The following is a 23,542-nucleotide window of genomic DNA, read 5'->3' as shown; positions in this document are numbered from 1 at the left end:
AGCAAGTACAGAGTGAGAACAGAGACAAAGACAATTTGTAGCAAATTCAGTGACCTTCAGCAGCTGGCTTTTAGAGCAATCTGTTCTGTCCCTTGACAGAACAGGTAAACAGAGCTGTTGCATGACTGCACTGGGGTCATGTGTGGCCTGTACAGTCAGGTTAGATAAATGATGATCACTGTATGCAACTAAAACTTTGCATATTGTGCAACCTTTCTTCCTACACCCTTACAACCCCTCTCTCTTACTCCTTTATGATTTCTTATCTAATGTGACCACACAGTTGTATCTGAGGTACCCTATTTGTTCCCTGTACTGAAAATAGTTGGCAACAGTTGGCCTGATCCAGTAATTATTAAAGTCAATGGAAAGGCTACCACTGACTTTAGCAAGTATTGGTTCAAACCCTATGACAATTCAGATACTGTAGTTTGGTAGAACCTATAGATAAATGGTGATGATAATATCATGGATTTCGATCATAAGAGCATGACCAGTGGTTCTTGTGTATGACTGTGACTGTGAGTCCCAGGGGAGCCACACTGAGGTTACTCAATTAGGGTAAACTGCAAAGAATGGGTTACACAATCCCCAAAGCTGGTGGATATTCCAATACTTAGATTTACCAAGCCAGCACAAAACAGCTTCTATAATACCTCACTGGTTACCCAGCACCAACAACACGGTTCCCTTAAAGCAACCCAGCCTTAGGCCTACACCCAGACACCCAAGTCAGATACGATGAGCAGTACTGAAAATCTGATTAATCATATAAGAAAGTTCTACCAATCCCAAAGGATCGGACACATTACCTCTCAGGTTAATGAATATTCCAGATCTTACCCAAATACATTCTTACAACCAATTCTTATTAACTAAACTAAAAATTATTAAAAGAGAGAGAGTATTGGTTAAAAGATCAGTATACATACAGACATGAGTACAGTTCTGAGATCAGATTCATAGTAGAGGTGGTGCACTTTGTAGATGCAAAGAGTTCTTTCAGTCCAATGTCCATATTCAGTGTGATCCTGGTGGGACTGGAGATCTCAGTCTTATGACTTAAGCTTCCCCTGCATGAAGAATCAAGCAGATCTCAGATAAAAAGGATCAGGAATCAAGACACCATTATACAATTCCAAGCCTTCTCTTGACAGCTAGGAGTCCTTAGGCGAACAATAGGCAATCATGGAGACTTTGAAGTAGACCTATTTCCTAAGCATCACTGGTAATTAGCTACACGGAATAACATAAGGCAATTGCCTATTTTCCACCATTCGCAGGTGATTTGCTATATATTTAAAAGAGAGATGAATACAGTGATATCGTTATAATTACAGTTCATTTAAATGTTAAGATTTTCTTTTGATCTCTGAATTAACAGAATACAGCATAGACAGGGACTGTTTGATTTCATTGTTAACCTCTAACAATATATATGTAAACACACAAAAACACCAACAGTATCTATCAATATGTCCCTAAAGGTTGAATCTGGGTCAATTAGCCTGTAAGCTGCTTAATCCTTTCTGGCCATGTGTCACAGCCTGTGTATGTAGAGCACACAGGCAGTATGGGAATTGCTACACAATAAGGTAACTGGAGCACAGCAGTCTCAGGAGTGTAATGTAATAGTCATGGAAGAGGATGAAGGTATGATTCTCTTGTCCTTGCTACTGCTGAGAGAGTCTCCAATCCAGTTGGCTGAGTATACTGGGAGCAAGATAATGCCCAAAAATGTGACTTGGCTTTGTCTTGTAACCAGAGATGTTATTGTACCATTAGTAAATTTCCTACAAATCATTCTTATGACAGTAGTAGTTCTTACTGTCATTGTAAAGTGTAAAAGATTAAAAATTGGTCTAATTTCTAATTTGTTTTTGTTTCCCCATTTTCCTGATTTAATGCCTTCCCATCATACCTCCTTAGGGTAGCTGCATGTAAAAGTATTATTAGGATAGCAACAAGGAGACAAGATAAAAATAAACTCCAATGTAATGGATTGGGTGCCACAAGCTGTTTCCCCCCTCATTTTGTATCAGTGCTGATATCTCTTCTCCCCAGGTGTGGGATGTTATATGTATTAATACTGAACCTTCTCTCATTGCCTGTAGCTCTCATGGCTCTAATCTCTCCAGATCACTTTGCAGTGCACTTGCTGTCCCTCTACTTTTTTGGCTCCTACTGCAAACTTGATCATGGTTGAATTTACATCAAAGAAGCACATGACAAAGAGAGGCATAGAGCAGTCATTCAGGAGACTTTGCTTTTATTACTTCACATAGTTTAAAAAAAGAGAAAGAAAAGCAAAAAAAAAAAAAAAGCAGAGTTTTTGGAAAACCTAAGAAAGGGATGGGCTGGGTTACAGCTAGCAGCATGTGTCCCCGTTTTATTGAAGGCTTAGCCAGTGTAATGGGAACAGGTCTGGAGACCACCTGGAAAAGTTCTCTGGACCACCAGGGATTCACAGTCCACTGAAAGTTACCACGATCTCCACTGGCTACTGCTCTCTTTGAAGAGAACTGATGCAGTTCCACTTAATTCAGCGCCTTCTGCATTCTTGGAGTGGGGCGGAGCAGGGTTTGACCCTTGGATAAAAGATAGCGACAGAGCCTCCTTCCATTGATGGAGTCCAGCTATTGTGTCTTAAGCATGTGTTTCTGTTATTGTGCAGTGCTGTCGTTTGCTGTAGGGCCATTTCACATTGAGATCACTCTTGCATCACTGCAGAAATGTTTTCTGAAGAACGCTCTCCAAAGGGCAGGCAGTAGGCTCATATTTTAGGGGGCTCATGTTTAAAAGGACCATATTTACAAATATTGTATATCACCACGATCAATCTATTCATCTCCAGCAAACTCTTATAAGACAAAATCTCAACTATCGTTAACAGGGTGAACTAAAGCAATCATGGGACTAGTACACTTATAGTGAGTTATTACAGCAATGGTGACCATGAGACATATCTGCCAGAACTATTAGATGATGCCTGTTCATCTGACATGTGCCTTGACTCCTCAGGAGTATCACAGAAGTCTGAATGACATGGCCCATACATGTTCATTCCCATCAGAAGTCTGGTGGCAGAGGCAGCTGCCAGTGTGGCTTAGGGTGGAATTTGGTTACCCCGCTCCCCATTTAATGTGTGCAACCTTCCATGAGAAAAAGACTTAAGAAGGGTGAGTGCAGCTTTGTGCGTGTAACACATTTAGTGAGTGTTTGTGATGGAGGAAGACTGAGGAGTCAAGGTATAGGAAGGGATGGGGCAGAATGACACAACCAAGGGAGAAAGAGGCAACCAAAAAGAGAGGTGCAAGAAGAGTGAACAGTCAGGAAAAAGGGATATAAGCAAGTATAACTGAGAGCAGAGCAAGGTACAAAAGGAATGTGAGAGAGAGGAAGGGAGAAGATTTTTGGAGACAAGCACTTCTGGCCATGCCCATTCTTTCTCTGTGGACGATACAGTCCGACATCTTGTCAGCTCCATGAAAGGGTCTGCATCTTGTCTCCTGTCATGATCATAAATGCATTTAGACAGCAGCACTGCTATTTCCTCCACATCAGAGGAAAATATTGAGGAACAAGGGAGCTCCCAGAAATCTCTGCTCCAGTATGGGACATTGGGGCATCTGAACCAGTATGGGGTATTGGAATGAAAACCAGTCACACTCTACGATTCCTGTTGCCAGTTTCTAATTTTTATTTATTTATTTTGCTTGTTGGAATGTTGGTGAAATCAGTGGGCAGCATCCCATGTTTTTAGGATCAAGAACTCAAACATGTACTGTCTGACTGTGAGGGTTATAGATTCATAGATTCCGAGGCCCAAAGGGATCACTGTAATCACCTAGTCGGCACTAGAAAGTGGAGGACAAGAATTTTGCAGATGCTTACAGTCACTTGGAATCATGATATGAAGCCTGTATAAATGCTCCCAAATAATCATAGTACTCCAAATGTTAAGGCTACAGAAAGCTGTTAGGGAGAGAGAATTCATTCATTAATTTATAGGTGGACAGGGAACATGTGGGGAGGGGCAGAAAGTGGGTGGAGCCTTGGCTCTGACTCCCGATGTTGGCCAGCAAAACTCAGTCAATGTGTGTAGGGGCAGTATTAATCAGCTAGTGATAAAGACCAATGGCAGATTTTTCACCTCTTAAAACAATGGAGGAGCAGGGAAGGAATTATTCCTCTCTGAACACACAGAATAAATTGTAAATACCCAATTCAGCCCTTCATATTGGAAAGCGATTAGGAGGTCTCTGAAATTGAACATTCAGAAAGTAATTATCTCTGGAAAGGATAGCGATGCATTTCAGCAATGAGATTGAGATATTGGAATCTAAAAATAGGATTAGATATTTTTGAAACACTTATAAAGCTTTCAGGTGTGAGCTTAAAAACTAGCCGGGGGAAAAATTGTGCCATGTTGCCAAGAACTTTCCTGGCACTCAGTGCCACAGGAAACAAGGAACCATTATTTTATGTAGTGTTTACAGCTTCTTTAGAGATGTATTTTTCATTTTCAAAACAGTATGAGAAGAATAACTGATTTTAGTCAGATCGGGTTGCAGCAGCATCTCTCAAACATTGCCCTGTGGGTGAGGTAACCTAGAAACATTTAACACGGGTGGAAGATTTCCAGGATTACATGTAGGAATTGTTCACAAAGTATACTGTGCTTTTTCTGAGATTTATTGTACCAATTTGTCAGGCATTATGTGGAAGTACATTTCTATAACAAATCAAGGATATCTAATTGCAGGAAATAGTATTAATTCCAGTAGCCCCTGAAATTATTCTGGTAGCTACATGTACTGTTAGAAATAATATGTCCATGCCATGACAGTACAAGAGAAGATTCTATTGCATTCAGTTCAATTTATAATTACAGAATATGTCGAGTAGAAAGCACTTCATCAGCCCTTTGAATATCAAGTCTTTGTGATGTTCTGAATGGTAAATGTCTAACAATAGGGCAGTCATGTGGCTCTGTTATGTATCCAGATCTTGGCTGATTTCTTAAAACAAAGCAGAAAGACCTCTGTTTGTGAGCCACAGTATTTTGTGAGAGTCATCCCAACAGTTGCTATACATCACTATATACAAGTCCACTTGCATAATAAAGTAGATATTAAGTAGTAGTAAAGTTAGATATTTTTCAGTACTGATAGGTGGACAAGTTACTGTCAATTTCTGCTTGATACAGAATTAGATTGCTTTCTATCTCCTGTATAGGTTACATTGCTCTCAGGACCTTCCAATAGTGCAGGGGTTCTCAAACTGGGAGTTGTGAGGTTATTACATGGGTGGGTTGCAAGTTGTCAGCCTCCACCCCAAACTCCGCTTTGCCTCCAGCATTTATAATGGTGTTAAATATAAAAAACATTCTTAATTTATGGGGGGGGGCGGTGTCACTCAGAGGCTTGCTATGTGAAAGGGGTCACCAGCACAAAATTTTGAGAACAACTGCAATAGTGCATTAAATGATCTGACTAATATCTGTTGTGTGAAGTTTGTTCTGCAGGGCGTATTTTCTACAGTTCAGAACATAGTGTAAAAAAAAATGTTTGTAAACTTTCATTGAAACTCAAATGCAAATTTTTATTCAATGGTGTCCATGCTTCTCTTGTGTTAAGTTTCCACAAATATTGGTGGGGTCAAGACTTGAAGTACTCCTGAAAAGTGTATTTTGGCCTAAAAAATTGGAATATTATCCAAAAGAAAAAAATGAATTTTATAGTCAATTTTATGTAAAATTCTGTGAGGGAACAGAAGTTGCACCCTCTGGTTAATGTAACTGACCAACACAGTGATGATTTTGAATTGTATAACCATTTATAATATTTGCCATACTCCTGTGTTGGTGAATTCCATAAAAAGCCATCCAATCAGGGATGACAAAGAATATTCCAATACTTCTGAAACTAGCAAATCCAAACCTGAGGATTCTGGATGCTCAGAGCAAACTCTCTTTATACATAATGATCAGACCCAGAAATATTTGCTGAAGAGATTCCCAAATAAATCTGAATAGCAAATAGATTTGGGAATTTCACTAACTTGTTTCACAAAGAGGAGAAAGGTGAAATTTAGTGAACAAATGTATAATTTGAAATTATTCACTCTGATCCAATAGGTCCTAACCTATAGATCAAATCCTAAGGATGTTGGTCAGTGGAAGAACGCTATTTTGATACTTCCTTGTTTTTTTCTTTTAATGTACTCCCATTCCTCATTAAGCATGGAGCAATGGTACATAAGGAGACAGCGTCTCGCTTATGATTAGAGGAACTAAGTATAGACACAGGTCAGTGCAACCTGAACCTTACAGCAATGCATGGGTGATAATTGATCCTGGAAACTAACTGTTTTTTGCCCCCTTATGAGGCTACAGTGATCTGATTAATATTGTTCAGACCATTCACATTCAGTTTTTTATTTATTCTTATTAAGAACTGAATGTCTATTTAGGGGAAAAACAAACAAAAACCAATAAACCCAGTGGACTGACTTTTCTATGTTTAATGTTTATGAATGTTCAATAAAATAATTGCACAATACAGACAACATGGAGGGAAGCAAATTAATTATGACTGTTAGCTTTACCTTGGTTTGTGTTAGTGTAAATAATCATTAACTAAATGGCTTGGATGAACACTCCTGCTCCCTCTCTTGCTCCTTAGATAACTGTTACAGACACATTAGTATTCTATCATTGGCCATCTTGTCTAAAAATGTTTACTTCCAGAAAGATTTAAAGTGCTGTGTGTATAGAATATTGATGACTATTTTGGAATAAAATCTGTAATGTGCTAGTATTCAATGGATTGTTGGCAATCCCGTATTCTGTTCATAGGCTAAACTCCTGTTGGAGTTAATAAAGTTCTCCGTGTAGAGGAATGAAGTATTGGGTCCCATAGTCAGATTCACTGTGGAGTGTGCAAAAAAGGAGGATGGGAGAAAAATAAACAGGATCTTTTGCTCAGAAATCAGATCAAATCTGAACTTACCCTTTTGAGACAGCCTCAGAAATTCATTGGATCCTTTTTTAAATTTTAGTTTTGGTATTTTAATTAATGACATTAATATCCAAGGGAACCTATAAAAGCCAATGCTGCATACAAGTGCAGAAAGTCTGTCTGCGTGCTGAATATGATGGCTATATGTAATTTTAAAATTGCTTTTCTCAGCAGTGGTAGTGAAATATCCTAAGTCTTGATAGGATTCATTTGTCTTGGAGCAATCTGGGCTACCAGCATTCTTCAAGAGGCAAGACATTGAGTCTGGATTCACAGGAATATAGGCACTGCAATCCCAGAGCAGAACATTTAGACCACTATCCTGCATCTCACAGTGGCCCATGCTAAAAAGAGAAATGTGAAAGTAATCCTGTAATGGATAGTTATATCGTTACCTGCTCATAGGTAAGTTTCCCCATACCCCAATAGTTGGAGGTTGGCATATAGGTTTATATCTCTTCCAAAATTCATTTTTAAATACTTATTGATGTAGCTCTGGATATTCTTGATATCCATTTTAAATGTCCCATTTTTAAAAACCCTGCTAAGCTCTTGATGTCTTGTGCTTGTGGTTTAAAAAATAAAAGCTAATGATATTGTCATGGTTGAAGAGCTGCCTGAACCTCTGTCCCCTTTCCAGTCTCTCTGAGTGCACCTCCTCAGGTGTTAGGTCTCATGCCTGTACCTATTGGGGGTGGAATTCTGCAATTCTCCCACTTTAACACTGGGCCTTGTGCTATAGTACTCTGTGTATCAACCATGCTAACCCAATGGAATTTGGCACCTGTGGTTCTTCTCGTCATGAGACTGTCACCAGTGATCTACAGTGACAAAACAGCCTTCTTAAAACAAAAGACTTGTTTAACAGTAAAAACAAAGCTTTTAGAGAGAGAGCATTTTAAAACAATACACGGTTTACATGTCTGTCTGTCTTACCTAAAGTCTTATGATTCTCTGATGTTCACATAGGCAGGTCTAACGTCATCAGACATTGTCAGTGTGTGTGTGGGGCAGGAGGCAGTGTCCTTGAATCTCGGTCTGGTTCCCTTGACCATTAACCACCTTTTCTTGAGAAAGTGAGCCTTTTAAACCCTGATGCTGTTCTTCTGTGCTCCCTGGCTTTGACCCTTCTCAAAACCAGTAAGCTCTGCAGGAAATGGAGTGGAATCCTCAGAGCCAATGGTGCCAGCCTTGTCCTTTAACAACTCTGAGGTGTTTGCTGAGAGGTGGCTTATTTTGAGCCATTCTTTTCTTTCCTACCTCTTTTTCCAGGCAGACTCCTGTTGTGTTAAATCAGTATGGTCATACAGAAAACACTCCAACATACAGTATTGATAAATGATTACAGAGCAGCTCCAAATCCAGATACCATCTGTTAACCCTCAATCATTCCTCCCAACATAGATGTAACAGGGCATAAAAATCTATCAGATTAGACATGTAGCATCCTGAAGATGAGGATTTGGGATCTTTTCCAAATTAGTAGCAGATTTATACAATTTACAGGATATTCCTGGTTTTGTGTTCTGCCCTCCTGAGTCAACATTGCTGATGTTTTATAGAGGTGTCCAAACTTTGACTCCACTTTTGAAAATTGGGACCCTAATGTCTCTTGCCTCAATTTTTCTCTCTAGAAAATACTATTTGCCTACCTCACAGGGTGTGTTGAGATGGACATTTCTGGCAAAACATTTTGAGATCCTCAAATGGAAGGGATTATGGAAGTGCAAACTCTTATGTTCAGGAATCTCTGTATAACTTGTTCACCTGGGACAAGAACGGGAAACACCAAAAGAGCTCTTACAGCTTTTCCAAAAATGGGTAAAGATTCCTTTAGTGGTGCCAGTTAGTCATCAAAAGCAATTTCTTTATAAGAGTAACAGGAAATATTAAAGAGGAACCCCTACCAACCGGACACACTGAATGTGCCTAAGGAATGGCTCTATGGTGAAATTATAGATGAAACCAAATCACAAAGTTTGGATCCAGACTTTTCCCAAGTTCAGAGGATTTGGGGTTTGGGTTATTGTGAATGATACATTTCAGACCGGACCGAACAATTCAAATTCTAACTTTCTTTAAGGTTGGGTATCTTCTGATCAGAGTGCACATACAGACCCATCTATAGCCCAAATGAACTCAAGAGGTTCTTATAGCTTTGATAAGCAGCTGTTACTTTTGAAGGCCTATCCAAGTCAAACTGTTGCACCTTATAATATACCCATTACTAATACTAAATTGTGGCATACGGTTTTCTAAGAAACATTTCTACTGTTTCTTCTCCTTGAATCTCCTGCAATGTGATGACTTTATTGGGGGGTGGATACAAAGCTCACAGCCTCCCTGGGTGCAGAAGCCCACCCTCAGATGCTGTTGACTTTGTTGCTCATTCTGTTGGCATCTCCCTGGCTTTTTTAATTTCTCTTCCCTGCTGAGTTACATAATGAATGTTCTCAGAACTCCTACACTCTCCACCCATCCACCCACCCTCTCTCTCCCCCAGCTAAAAATAGAAAGGAAGAAAGCTAACTTATTGGAAGGTTTTACACAATGCTGCTGAATTGCATTGTCAAATAAATCCACACATTCTGTAAACATTTCTGGATTTGCCATAAATGTATCAGCAGAAAAGCAAAACAGTTGTGTCCCAGCTGTAATACCTGCAACCTCAGTCTAAAAGAATGCTTCTCCATTAGGAGCTGGTCTGAGAACACCAAACCTATATTCTGTAGATCAAATAGCTGTCAGATGGTAATGGATGGGGCTGGTTGAAAAAACCCAAACTCTTTTTTGGGGGGGAGGGGATTGAGAGGAGGGAGTTATCTAAAGTCAAATTAAAAAAAAAATTAAAATATTGGAAAATTTTCAGTCAGCTCTAGAAATGACTTTTGATTACCTCCAAGCTGGGTTGGATTTCAACTGGTGATCTAGAGGTGAAAGGTTTGTATGCTGTTAGCTGCTCCTGGAGCCAGCCAATTCTCATCCTTGTTATTTTGAAGGCATTTTTCACTTGTGTAACAAATTGATGGAAATTGCATGTCTTTCTCATGTTAGAATTGGCTGACCAAGAATTCTGAACCCTGAGACCCTGTGCCTGAACACTCAGTAGAATGCACTGTGGCTATGTTGTAGATATTTTTCTTGCCTAGTATATGTTACTGTTTCTTCAAATTCATGTGTGGTTCTTGAACTGACCATACTGCAGAAACTTCTGATATCCTCCCAGAATCCCAGTACTTTTGGACTGTCAAGAGTAAAGGAAGTGTAATCTGGCAAGTATGTCCTTTTCAATTAAGATTTGCAAGCAAATATTCCAACAGTGGAAGAACTGGTGAAAATTGATATTTTCAATGGATTATCAAAAAAACAAAAGCATGATGTTTTTGCACTGATTCTTCTTTGGTGAAAACTAATATTTTCCTCTCCGTTCACATCTCACAGAAAAAAACTAGTTAAGCTTGGCTTGAGAAAATCTTTTTTTTTTTGTTTTCCTGGAGCTGCCTACACACACACACAAAAGTTGTGTTTAGGTGAGGTATTTCCTAAACCAATGGTGGCTGTAAGATTCTTGAGATCAAGCTAGGTTGCTATTTGGCTGCTACTTTTGGGAGACAGAACAGGTAGGCAGTTGCCTCTATCTATTTCACATCCATAACTCTGTACTTCCTAGTTTGAGTGATTTGTTAAAGCAAGTGAATTACACACAGTACTGGTTCCTGGCAGATCATTGTCAGCTGTAGAACCAGACCACCTGAAAAGATATGAAAATGTTTACAAATTCAAGAATGCTCAACCTGTTACAACCTCACTACTATGGCACTTGAATCTAAATGTTTGTGCACGCGTTGTAAAGCACTTTACAAAGCACATTATTATCCCCATTTCAGAGATGGGGACTCCAAATTACACAGAAGCTAACAGCCAAACCACCAGAAGTGTTCGTTAATTTTGTGTGCCCATTATGAGACACATCAGTGCCTCAATTTTTCACTAATTTTGAAAACAACAAGGAGTCCGGTGGCACCTTAAAGACTAACAGATTTATTTGGGCATAAGCTTTAATGGGTAAAAAACATGTGAAGAAGTGGTGTTTTACCCACAAAAGCTTATGTCCAAATAAATCTGCTAGTCTTTAAAGTGCCACCGGACTCCTTGTTGTTTTTGTGGATACAGACTAACACAGCTACCCCCTGATACTTGTCCCTAATTTTGGCAATTCAAAGTTGACCACCTAAAAACTGAGGCACTCTAGCAGTTCTAAAAATTTGTGCCTAGCTTACTAGCTCCAGACCATTCAGATATTTCTGATGTCCTGTATTCCTAACTACTGGGCCACACTGCCTCCCCACAAGGTAGTGACCTAAAGTAAATTAAAAAAGGAAGCTGGTATCTGAATACCAGTTCTGTGCTTTTTTTCTGGACTATTTCCACACCAGAACCATTCGGTGCAGAGTTGGAGATGCCATGGTACCTGTACAGAGTTCACTTTGTAGCAGGGGACAATTCTGAAGTGGTTATGTGGTTTCTTTTAAAAATTCTCATGTAGTTTTACATAGTTCTGTCCACAAACAAAGCAAAAATCAGATAACTCCCAGAGCCTTAGCCCACATTCTGGAAATAGGCTAGTAAAGACTTTTCTTAGCCTTTCCTTCTTCTCATACAATTGAGGCAACATCATGCTTATGGTATTGTTGTTCATGATGCTGCTATACCCTTGGAAAATTTTCCTGGTCATTTTTAAATGCTGGTTGTTACTGACATTCCTTTTCAACACTTGAAGTGCATGCTGCTTATTTCCCCCCAATATGACCTAGATTTTTTTAAAAATTCATAGTCGAGAAAAAGGCTTTTCATGGTTTAAAACAGTGCAAGGAGTTAAAAGCATTGTGACTGAGTTACCCGGGGCTACATCTTAACGAGTTTACACAAAATCAGAGTCCAATTATACACTGTGTTTGTTATCAACTACAATGAGAAGATAAGAAGGAAAGAACGGCCCAGAGGGTAGGGATTGCATATGCTATCGTGGTTGGTGGTAAAAACAACATCGATTACATTTGAATTTTGTTTTTAAATTTAAAGGGAAACCTCACAGTTTTGCTCCTTGGGATTCAAATAAAGAGTTGGTGTTTGGGCTTATGATTCTCTAAGCAATTTTGTCTTTCATTAATCACAGTATTCTGTAACAAATATAGGATTTTCAGAGAACACCAAGCAGCAATCATTGTGACAGCCAGTTCAGATTTTGTGGGTCGAAGAAAAATGTTTTCTGTGGTCGTCTTACTAATTTGGAATTATTTTGCTGAATCCTTACAGTGTGTGTGTGTGCGTGCGTGTGCACATGTTTGCCACTCACTGCTTTTGTAGGCATCAGTAATTCTTTGTGTAGAAAATCACTGCCTGGCCTGGAGAATATATTGTAGCTTTGTCTAATTCAAAACTTTGCAATACATGTTGCCCCGTTTGATACACGGTTCATTTTGAGAAGAGAGAGGCATACAGAGAAACAGGAACTATGATTTTTTTTTTAAATGATGCTGTTCCTGAATTTTTGGTCTTCGTAAGTCAGCAACAGTATAAGGCCTCTTGTTATTGACAATCCATCTGGGTTGGCTAGGCTATGGTTTGTTTATCAATATGGGATGCCAAGGAATATCTTTCTCATAGATATTCAGCTAGGTCCAGTGAACAATAGGAGGAACTGAAAGAAGAAATATCAGGGCCTACATGTTTTTTACCACTAGTCTTGTTTACTGCAACTCACCTTACTTGGAACTAACTGTGAAAATCAGCTGAAAGCTTTGGTTAGATTTGAACTAGGTTGTTGGACACCTCCTGTGTTGGGCCATCCATCAAGAATCTCCCTCAGGTGTTTGCACGTTCTACAATGCCTGTCAATCTACCCCTACCCCCACCCCCACCCCAAAGAGCCTCTGTGACTCTCATACCACATTCATTATCTGTATTAAGATGGCATCTGATGCTTTCATTGTACTAGGTACTGTACAGACTTAAGTCCCACTTCTGCAAACTCAGGCATATGTGTAATTTTGCTGACATCAATAGACGTAAGGGTCGTCATGAGGGAAGTCAGAGACTGAAAGAACAGTCCTTGCTCCCAAAAAGTAAAAATTTAATTTTAAACAGGTTGCAACAGTGATTATAAGAAAGTGTAGGAAGAAGGGCAGAGGGAGCAACAATAACAACTTGTTAACATAGGCCAGCTATGTCCACCAGTAGGTAAGTGAGATATTGTGCTCACTGTTTAAGCTGTGCCCTCAACGGGTGAATTTCACAGAAACCAGAGGTATGTCATTTTCTGTAGCCATCCTCTGACTCTGGAATTTCCTGCTGAGAGAAATACTCCTAAACCTAAACTTGGCCACTATTACAGCAGATTACATTACAAGAATAATAATTTTGTCTAGGTTTTCTGCCACCAGCTCTGGAGTCCCAAGATAGGTTTTCTCTATCATCTGCTCTTTAAAGTTGTGGCACTGCTCCCTACGTATGGGAATGTTAGTGGATCTCAAATCATGTGGTGTGTGCCCAGATTCCACAGTGATGGCAAGATATAAATACACCTAATTGTAATGTAATTGCAATGTCTGTCTTCAGCACTGGCTTCTCAAGTATTTAATACCTTACCTTATTTAAGGGTTTGATTTCCCCCCCCTTGTTTTCACTTAGCCAGTCTGCAAAAATGACTGACTCTAACATTCGGACTAGACTCTGAAAAAGCAGCCACCAGAGGAGTGACTGTGGGTTAAACTGAGCTTGAGACCATACCAGTTTGACAAGCCACAGTTATTTCAGTGCTCTTCCTCCTCTTGGGGTTCATGCTCCATTGCCACTAAGGAAAAGGCCTTCTGTTTGTACAGACATGCTCTGAGAAAGCCACATGCCACGCTGAATGGATGATGTGTTTCTGGTTTAAAAAAATGCTCTCCAGTATATTTCATCTAAAGTATCACAGAAGAACATTTATCGTGACACCAAAAAAGCAAACTAACTCCCTCTCCCCAAGGCCCATAAAATATAACCCAAGGCTTTTTGTTCTACCTTTCATTCCTGAAGTAATGAATTATGTAGACTATTTTGTCCTCAGTGCTCTCTGTGGAGCATAGCTAGGGTACCAAAGGAATTATTTCACCTTAACTATGGACATTCATGGTCAATATCATCAAGATGGTGCACATCATCTTAGATAGTAGAATTCTCCAGTACTTGCCTAGGAACAAATATGCTTCTGCTCTTGTATCTATAAGGACAATTCTAAACAATGCGTATGTGTCTAGGGAAAAAAAAAGATATTCTGACATTTGCATTAAAACAGAATATTTGAAGCTAAGTAAACTCATTTACAGACAAGAATCAACAACTGTGCTGAGCCTGGGACAAACATGCAAATCTAGAGGCACAATCTACATAGTCAGTACAGTGTCAGATATATGCAAATTTAACAGTTACAAAGAGCCTTTGTGAGACTGCTGAGTGCTGGCATGGTGAAGTCAGAGATCCAAGTCTTACATAACCGCATAGGGTTATGCCCAGCAGGAGTGTTGTAAAAAAGAATTTAAAGGCACTACACCCAATTTCCACTTAGTACATTTCAAAGGACTGGGAAAAACAACCATTGAATGCCCTACAACACATTTTAAGAAAGAGGTGATGGACGTATTTAGGGCAAGATCCTGATGTATAATATGGCTGCTTTTCAATACTCTGGAAACACAGAGGCACTACTGCAATATAAATGTTAAATGACAAACAATCCTGATAGCAAAATGTCCCTAACAGGCAGGATGGGGGAATGCCTAGCAGGCACAGAGCCAGGATAATTCTACACCTTCCTTTCCTACCACTTTACCCACACAAAGGGGAGGAGCAGGTATGGCTGAAACACTGTTGTGGTCCAGCAACACCTGATCGATGTAACAGCCCCTTGGGGGCAATAATCAGTCAGTGTAGGTTAGTGCAGCATTGCGACTGCTCTAACTTACACTAAAGAAATGGCCATCTCTCTTGCAAGTCCTAGGAACTGAAAGAGTACAAAGGTGGCTTACAGCTTCTCCTCCCCTCCCTTCATGTTCTACACCAAAAGCAGCTTAGGTGAACCCAAAGAGTGGGGCTGTACTGTTAGGAATAAAGATTAACATTTTTTTGTTTCTCTGTCTAAAAAGCTTGCTGATTTCTTAAGCATTTACTATTCTGGTGTTTTTACCAATTTAGTTTCTGTGGCTTTATCTCTGTCTTTGTCTGACAATTTTCTGTTCAGCTAGCTCACCCATGTAGTAATTGCCAAAATAATGACTGAGAAATGAAGTCCTCCTTACAAATAGCATTATTTTTGTTACTGTTCTCCCCATAATGCTTGAAAGCAGCCCTTGGTAATAAAATGAACATAGTAAACCATTTATTGTTTTACATAAAACTATCAGTATAAAATATCTTGGCTCCAGAAAACAAAACAAAACAAAACAAAAAACCAGCCCCTCCCACCACCACTACCACTTTGGTGATAGACATAGTTGGCTTCCTTAAACACAATGAAAGCAAAGCTTCCAGTTCCTCTGAGATATGATTCCATGAAGATAGTAGTTTGTCCAGAGGCCTCAAACTGCGATTTGAGCTGAATAAAAATCTCCTTAACTATTTTGGTTAAATGATCTCAAAATTAGTGATAAAATGGTGACAAAAATGTCCTTGATTTTTCAAAGGCATCATTTACCCTTTTGCATGTTTTAAACGAGTCCCAAAAGAACGTGAAATTATTTATTCTACTTTACAGGAGGCTTTTTTTTCCACACAAAAGATGCCAACATCTGGTGGTTCATTTATGATTAGTTCTAAAACAAAGCAACTAATTTATTCTGATGAGTGAGACAGTCATGCCATGCTGTATCCCTTTCCTGGCAATCTCCCCAAAGCACTCTATAGAAAAGAAGAAAAAAACTGCTAAGACGACAAACTTTTGAACACAGGGAGATAACTGATGTATTTGGGTTTTTTTTTCCTTGTGTCATGTGGGAGATGTTTCTTTTAGCTGACTTTTGAGGGTAAAAGTACTTGGGCTTGCAGTTTATTTTCAGTGGTGTCATGAGAACGTTTTATGCAAGGTTAGTTACAGTGGTTCATACTTCTCAGCTAATTCTTCAGCTGGTGTAAATCAGTATAACTTCGATAGTTTATACCAGTTTAGGATTGGGTCCACTGTGTTTTGCTTTCCTCTCAAGTTGGATAATTTGGAGACATACACATGACTGGCATCTGAGGAGAATCAGATTATTGTAATTCAGTGACTGTACTAGAAGATTAGAAGGACTAATGCTTTGCCAATTACATCCAACCTTTCCTTTACGGGACTTTCCAATCAATGTGGGCAAATTGGGGGCGGGGAATGAGGTTATTGCCTTTCTTGGCCTTTTGGCTAAGATCACATGCTGTATCCATTTAATTTCTGACAGGTCTTCTGGTAGGAAACCGTATCATGGATTAGATGATCTAATAGGTGATCCTATTAGAATGTGAGAGACAGGGAATTTCTCAGTTTTTCATTTGTGTGATAGATTGTAAGAAAAAGTACAGAAAATGACTTAATTTCACATGCTTCTGTAGGTAAGGCAAAAGATGAGAAATCAGGATATGTGTGTTCTATTTATCTACATGTTTATACCATACTCATCATTATTATGTTGAGTATGCTGAACGCCTAGAGTATATTCCCAGGTCTTCCACAGACTTCCAGTGTGACCTTTGGCAAGTTATTTGGGTTGAAATTTTCCAAAGTGCCATCTAATTTAGGGGTACCTCAATTTTTCAGGTGCACAGATTGGAAGACAATGGAATCACTGGAAGCTGCAGGTGCTCAGCACCTCTGAAAATCAGGCCCCTAGGCATCTCAAGTTAGGGGTACACAGTTAAATAGTGGACACTTTTGAATAATTTAGTCTTAACTCCTGTGTGGCTTTAACATCCTTCAGTTTTCCCATTTTTCAAAAAGGGGTAATGTTCTTTCCCTACCCCAAAATGGGATCTGAGGCTTATTTAAAATAATGTTTGTAAAGTGCTTCAAAAACTGTGATGGAATACAATGCTGTATGTGCAATTTATTATTTATTATTATTATTATTGTGGTGTCAGTGATCATAGTGCGGAAAGAGAAATGCCAAAAATGATCTTAAAACTCAGTATCTGGTAAGGTTTCTCTTTGGAGACTACATTTATATTATATAAAATATAAAAAAGAATTCCTTTGTTCTCAGTTCTCACTTATATTATTATAAAGCTCATTCTTCTTAAATAACACAGAGAATTTTCTTCCTCGTTGTTTCTTGCTAGACTGCTTATTTCCTTAGTCTGAGAATTACCATTTCACTTTAGCATTAAAGATTTTATTGCCCACTCAGAGCAGTCTTTGTCCAAGAAAATAACCAGACATTTTGGCTGGCTGAAGTCTGGCTAAAACCTGAGAAAGCCCTCTCACCATTGACCATTAATTCAGAAGCATGTCCTTGCTAGGCAGGGCGCTTAATTCTCCCTCCCCTGGGGAGACGTACTCTGAAGTGCATTCCACTGTCTAGCAGGCGAGATGGAGAAAGCCGCAGTAAATAATAGGCAATTCCTAAACTGGTCAGCAGTGCTAGGAATTAAATCTTAGCCTGTCATTTTCAGCATGCTCTATGCTACACTCCAGCCTCATACTCTGTGGTACTCCAAAGGCAGCTGAACCTGCTGGGGTTGGGTTTCTGCCTTCTTGTAACACCAAGAGCTCTAATGTGCTGCCTGGAAATATTTCCCATCAAGTTTGTTTTCTAATTCAAGCAATAGACATTGTCCTTATGATGTGAAGCTGATGCTGTTATGTGACTGAGGAGGGAGGATGGTGTGGGGGAAGAGCAAAGGTGGTATAAAGCTTCCCAATGAGTTACCCCAATCCGAAAGCTGCTGTTTGTTGGTATGGCCCCTTGCTGTAAATTAGAGCAGCTATCAGTCTGCTCTAACTTCCTCTGGCTGCTACAAATCTTAAGGAGCTGGAACCACAGGCAGGGGTTGATATAGGCATTTCCTGACCATGTCCCCTTTACTCTGGCAACACCAACTCTAAATAAGAGGCAATAGTATCCTATACATTATCTCTACAGCAGTAGAGAATGCCTCATGCACATGATCCATCTGGGGCCAGAAACAATAAGTCTCCAGCTACAATAAGCAGGTGGTGTGGTATAAAGGATCTGCTCCTCAACAGAGGATCTGGGACAGTATATCCAAGCTACTGCTAGCATCAGTCCTTCATTCCAGTTTACCTTAACAAATAACACTTACTCTGTACATATTGAAAAAGATACCAAGTAGAAATTTAAAATATGCTTCTGCTTGATTATAAATGCTGATCATTTCTGCTGCAGTAAAAACCTTTAGAGTGATATTAAATCATAGCATTTGAAGAGCAACTGGGGGACAGGGAGAGAAAACTATCATCTCTACAAATTTGCATAGCTCACTTCAAAAGTAAAATTGATAAAGTAATAGGTATGTCATATATTTGCAATATTTAGCATTTCTAAGGGCCCAAATCCTATTTCCTTTACTTATATCTATTTGGGTACATGAATCCGAAGTCAATGGGAGTTTTGCCCTAGTAAAGACTAAGAAAGGACTGCAGAACGTGCCTAGCTCTCTCTCACACTGTGTATATAGAAACCCGTGCCCTGCCTAATCCTCCTGAAACTTTTCCAACTTTTGTCCATTTCTCAGGCTCTACCTCTTGTTTGTTTTGATGCTATCCCTTTAATTTAGCATAGCCTCCCTCTTCCTATTGCCAAGCCTCTTTACTCCCCTCCATCAAATTTCTCCTTAAAACCCACTTTCTTTCTCCCCAGGCTTTCCATTCCCAGGGCCCCAAATCCTGCAATGCATTTCAGTGGCAGTCAGGCATGCTGAGAGTCTTGTAGTAATGGGTCCTAAATTATTACGGTTGAAATATGGGGCATCTAAGTCCCTTGGTCTGCTCCAATTCTTGTGCCTTCATTGTTGAATCCTGTCCATTTGGTTGAGGTTGCAAGCTCCTTTTGTCTAGGCTTTGGGTCTGTAAAGCACTGAACTAAGCTATGGCACCATATAAGAAATAAACAAAAATACATATTTTTAATTTTAGCTTGAATAGTCCCATTTTCTTCTCACTGTGTTATAAAACCTGCACAGTCAGGACACCTTACATTCAGAGCTTTAAGAGAAATGCTGCCCTTGTGTTCAGATCATTTTCATCTGTCAGTACAACCTCTGATGGATAGTTCTGTGAAGTCGTGCCAAAACAACTTATTTGAGAAAACACTATGTTGAATAAAACCCTCGGTATATTATTATTATTATTATTATGTACGTTTTCATTTCTCTATGCAGAACTAACTTCTCTCATGCCGAGAAGCATTTTTTTCTCTAGTTTGTTCACCTTTCCTAACTTTTTAAACCTACTTCCAAACATCTCTCTTGCTTGAGGAAGAGGGAATAGCTTTAGCTTGTCTGCTTTTTCTGTGTGTTATGGAAAGAAAAAGTTGACAGCTGTGTTCTGCTCCCAGTCCAGTGCTAAATGATCACAAGGTCAAATATAACACAAGACCATGTTGTGCTTGGCCTCTTTGCCTACTCCATTAATCTCCAACATAATGGCAGCACTTATCCCCAGGTAGTAGGTAAAGAGTTCTGTTCTGTGCCCCAGTGATACCAAGGTTCTAATGACTGGAGAGCCATAAAATGGCTTTTAATGGTACTTAGTGCCAGAAAACTTAGAAGCTGTTGTGCTGCCTTTATAATCACAGTTGCAAAGGTCTCAGTTACAAAGATAAAAGCTGTAGAATCAATGCAAAATGTATAATTAATACATGGAGACAAAGTAAATACTTAAAGGTACATGCACTCTTCAAAACTAATGATACATTTGAATATGGGTTGTCAGGTTTAAGGTACTGTACCAAGGTAATGCACAAGGCTTCCTTAACCCTTGGGCTGCCATAGTCATTTGTGGATGCCCTCTGTGAAATCTTCCCCCAAACCCATCATCCCTGATCTGCCTACTAAGACAGACAAACACAACCTTTTGCTATTAGCTTTGCTGCAAACTGGGGTGGGAAGAAACAGCAGATTGATGTAAAAGCATGTTTTAATCTTCATGTAATTATTGGCTGAATTTCTGGCTTGTTGTGTTACGTTTGCAGATTTATTTTCACAGTAGAGAGTGGGTGAAATCTTGTCCTCGCTTGTGGAAGGTGCATAAGGGGCAGATAGTAATTGCCATGCTTATGGTCCATGGTCCATCTTGTTGGTGCAAAGCAGAATGACTCTAGGTGGGCTGGGGACACATGCTGTTGGACAAACTTAGCTTCTATAGTGAAAAAGTGCAGTGTGCAGCCTGGTTAATATGTGCCATTGACTACAGAACTCATGCTGATTAGACAGTGGGGTAATGGAGAACCTAATCATACCCCTTTATGGTCATTGGGGTCAGCGGGTAGTTGAGGAGCTTTGTTGAGATGCTTCTCAGTGCTGTGCTGCTGATTGGCAGCATTTGGGGGAGAGAGGGGAGAAGCTTCCTACTTCCTCTCTCACACCTCCAGGGCAGGATTTGGCTCTTTCTATGAATGTATGTGTTGTATCATGGTAGCCCCAGTCAGGGATTAGAGCCCCACTGTGTCAGTTACTGAAAGACACATAACAGAGACCTAGCCAGCCCCAAAGAGCTCAGCTTTCAGATCCTCTCTATGATTCCATGATAATTATGCTTATTAAGATGTAACAGTAGATTGTTACTATGTACATTGATAGGAAGAGAATAAAATTAAATATATATTTTGAGTAAATCACTTCAAATAGAAGGTTGAAATTTGTACTCGCAACTTCAGGGTTAATTACTAGAATCTCTTTGGAACACAAATTTGATTTACTTTTCATATTTCTTTCCTCTATGCTGCTTTCCATTAGTGCTCACTGGGGAGTACCCTGCTGTGGTGTCTAAACAAGACCACCTCCCCATACCATCCACAATTTCCTCTTCTGTGCAATTACCATTCATCTTTGGTCTGTGTCATCACAATTGTTGCCGGGTAACAGATTATGATCACTGCCATTATGATGATGTCACTGCTCTGATAGACAGCAGGGGGAGGAGCTGGTAAAGAAAGCTTTTGTTTGTACAATAAATAGATGAAAAATAGTGTTCTATGTGAAAGAGAAAAAATACAGACAAAAATATTAGGTTTGAATATGTGGCTCATCAATGTTTGTAAAGACTCTCAGTTGGAGCCTAGATTATAGTCAGAGCACTTAAAAAATATCATCCCTGTTTTATTTTAAATAATCTTTGGAGGTGAATGAAAGGAATGGAACCTAACCAGAGGCACTGCTAGCAAGTAAGCTGTGCTCACTCCTTTTCTTAAAGAAAACAAAATCTAATTGCTCATTTTTCTAAAATCCCAGGTCCAAAAGCACTGGTTCTGGGCCTCTTTGACATGCTTTAGTGAGAACTACATTCAAAATGAGGGCAAGAAGTGAAAGGCCTGCGCTGGCACAGGTACAATTGCACTATCTCAACTATTGTAGCTCACAATTAGTATTAATAAGGCAACATGGGGTGAAGGGAGGGGCAGAGTTCCTGTGCGCTTTTTTCTCCTCACTGGTCACTCAGGTCAGGCACTGCCAGTTAAAATGAACCTTACACACTTAGGTAACAAACAGGGCCGGCTCTGGCTTTTTTGCCACCCCAAGGAAAAAAAAAAATTGTGGCGGCCAGGAAGGCAAAGCCAAAAAACAAAACAAAAAAAACCGCTGGGGCGGGGGGGGGGGGGGGGGGCAAACAAGAAAAAAAAAAAAAAAACCCGCGGGGCTGCTGGAGCCAGGGTGCAGGGGGACTCCCTGTGCTGCAGACATGCCCCGGCTAGCGGGGAGGGAGGAGGAGGGAGCGGGGGGACAGAGAGAAGGGAGGCAGCCAGGGCTTCAGCAGGGCGCTCGCCACACGGCCCCAACCGCCGCGCTGTCTGTCAGGAGGGCTCCGCACCGCTCCGGTTGGTGGGGAGGGAAGGACGCGGGTTGCCCTGCTGGGCTTGCTACAGACCTGGCACCAGCTGGGGCAGACGGAGCACGCAGCCCGCTCCCAGCAGGGTGCTCCCCTCCTCCACGCCGCCGCCCCCTACAGGGCGGCCGGATTGGCAAACAAAACAAAACAAAACAAACAAACAAACAAACAAACAAAAAAGCAGCCGTGCCGCCCTAGGATTGGTCGGAATGCCGCCCCATAGAATCTGCCACCCCAAGCACGAGCTTGCTCGGCTGGTGCCTGGAGCCGGCCCTGGTAACAAATGTCTGGATCCTTAGATTGAAAGTAACGCTGTGATCCTCCTGGAGGGGATGGTGGCTGCAGCAGGAAAGCTCAGGACATTTCATGTTGAAAGTTGTAGCTCTGGTGCATTTCTAAACCTGGGAACGTGCAGACTTCTCCCTCTCTTTCCCTGTTGCTGACACCCTTTCATGGTATCGTCGCAAAGAATGGAGCAGCAGGTCTGTCTCTCCAACTACAATGCAATCAAATGATTGAAAATCTGGGCAGGCACCTGAACATAAATGTGCAGGCTAGTTTCTTAAGTATTTAAAGTGAACAAAAGCTCAATGAGGATCATGAATATGTCACCCTCTTACAAAAAGTAGAGGTAAGGTGTGAAAGCAGCAGCAGCAGCATGGAATGCTATGTAAATCTGATTTGGGGAATAACTCTGCCATGTGGTTTGGTCTCTTGCTTTAGAATGTTGTTGGATTTCTATATTTCCCTCTACTTTATTGTTCACGGAGATGGGCCTGAACCAAAGTGCAAGATCCAAACACTTTGCTCCCCTCCCACTCCTTCTCCCCCCAAACTTCAGGGGTATTTGGTTCAATGTAACTTTGTGTTCTAAAACCCACTGCTTTTGTGAACTCAGTATTCCAATAACAGTTTAATAGCCCAAATTAGTACTTAGACTCTTGTATGCTTATTTTACATATGTATGGTGTGCAGGACTTGGATGTCTTATTAAGGTGCTAATGTTTGAAAAATGGCAGCTATATTTTGTCATTCACTGCAACAAAGGAAAACAAAATGATCTCTTTTATTTCCCTAAGTTATATGTGTAAGGGGACTGTTGCCTCCTTACTAACATTCAGTGGGGGTGTTTTGGTGGCTAGCTCCCAGTACTAAAAGGGGAAGGGTCGATGGCAAATCAGGAGCCTGAGACTGACAGTCCCCAGGAACAATGGCGAGAGGCCAATGCTCCAGATCAGCCTGATTGACAGGGCGGGCAGGCTAATCAGAGGGTCAGGAGGCCAGGGAGGTCCCGTCCTCCGTGGGAGCTGGAATTGCCTGGGTCAGACTGAGTGGGGCCGAGCTAAGGAGAAAGCAGGGGCCCAGGCTGAGCTGGAGAGCAGAACCGTGCCAGATCCAGAGGGGCCAGAGGCGCAGCCACAGAGCCAGAGACGCAGCCCAGGGAGAGCAGATC

The sequence above is a fragment of the Terrapene carolina genome, unplaced genomic scaffold (genome assembly GCF_002925995.2).
Source record: "Terrapene carolina triunguis isolate 2854851 unplaced genomic scaffold, T_m_triunguis-2.0 Scaffold131, whole genome shotgun sequence".
NCBI lineage: Eukaryota > Metazoa > Chordata > Testudines > Emydidae > Terrapene > Terrapene triunguis.
The sequence above is the reverse complement of the archived record's forward strand: the minus strand, read 5'-3'. Positions refer to the sequence as shown.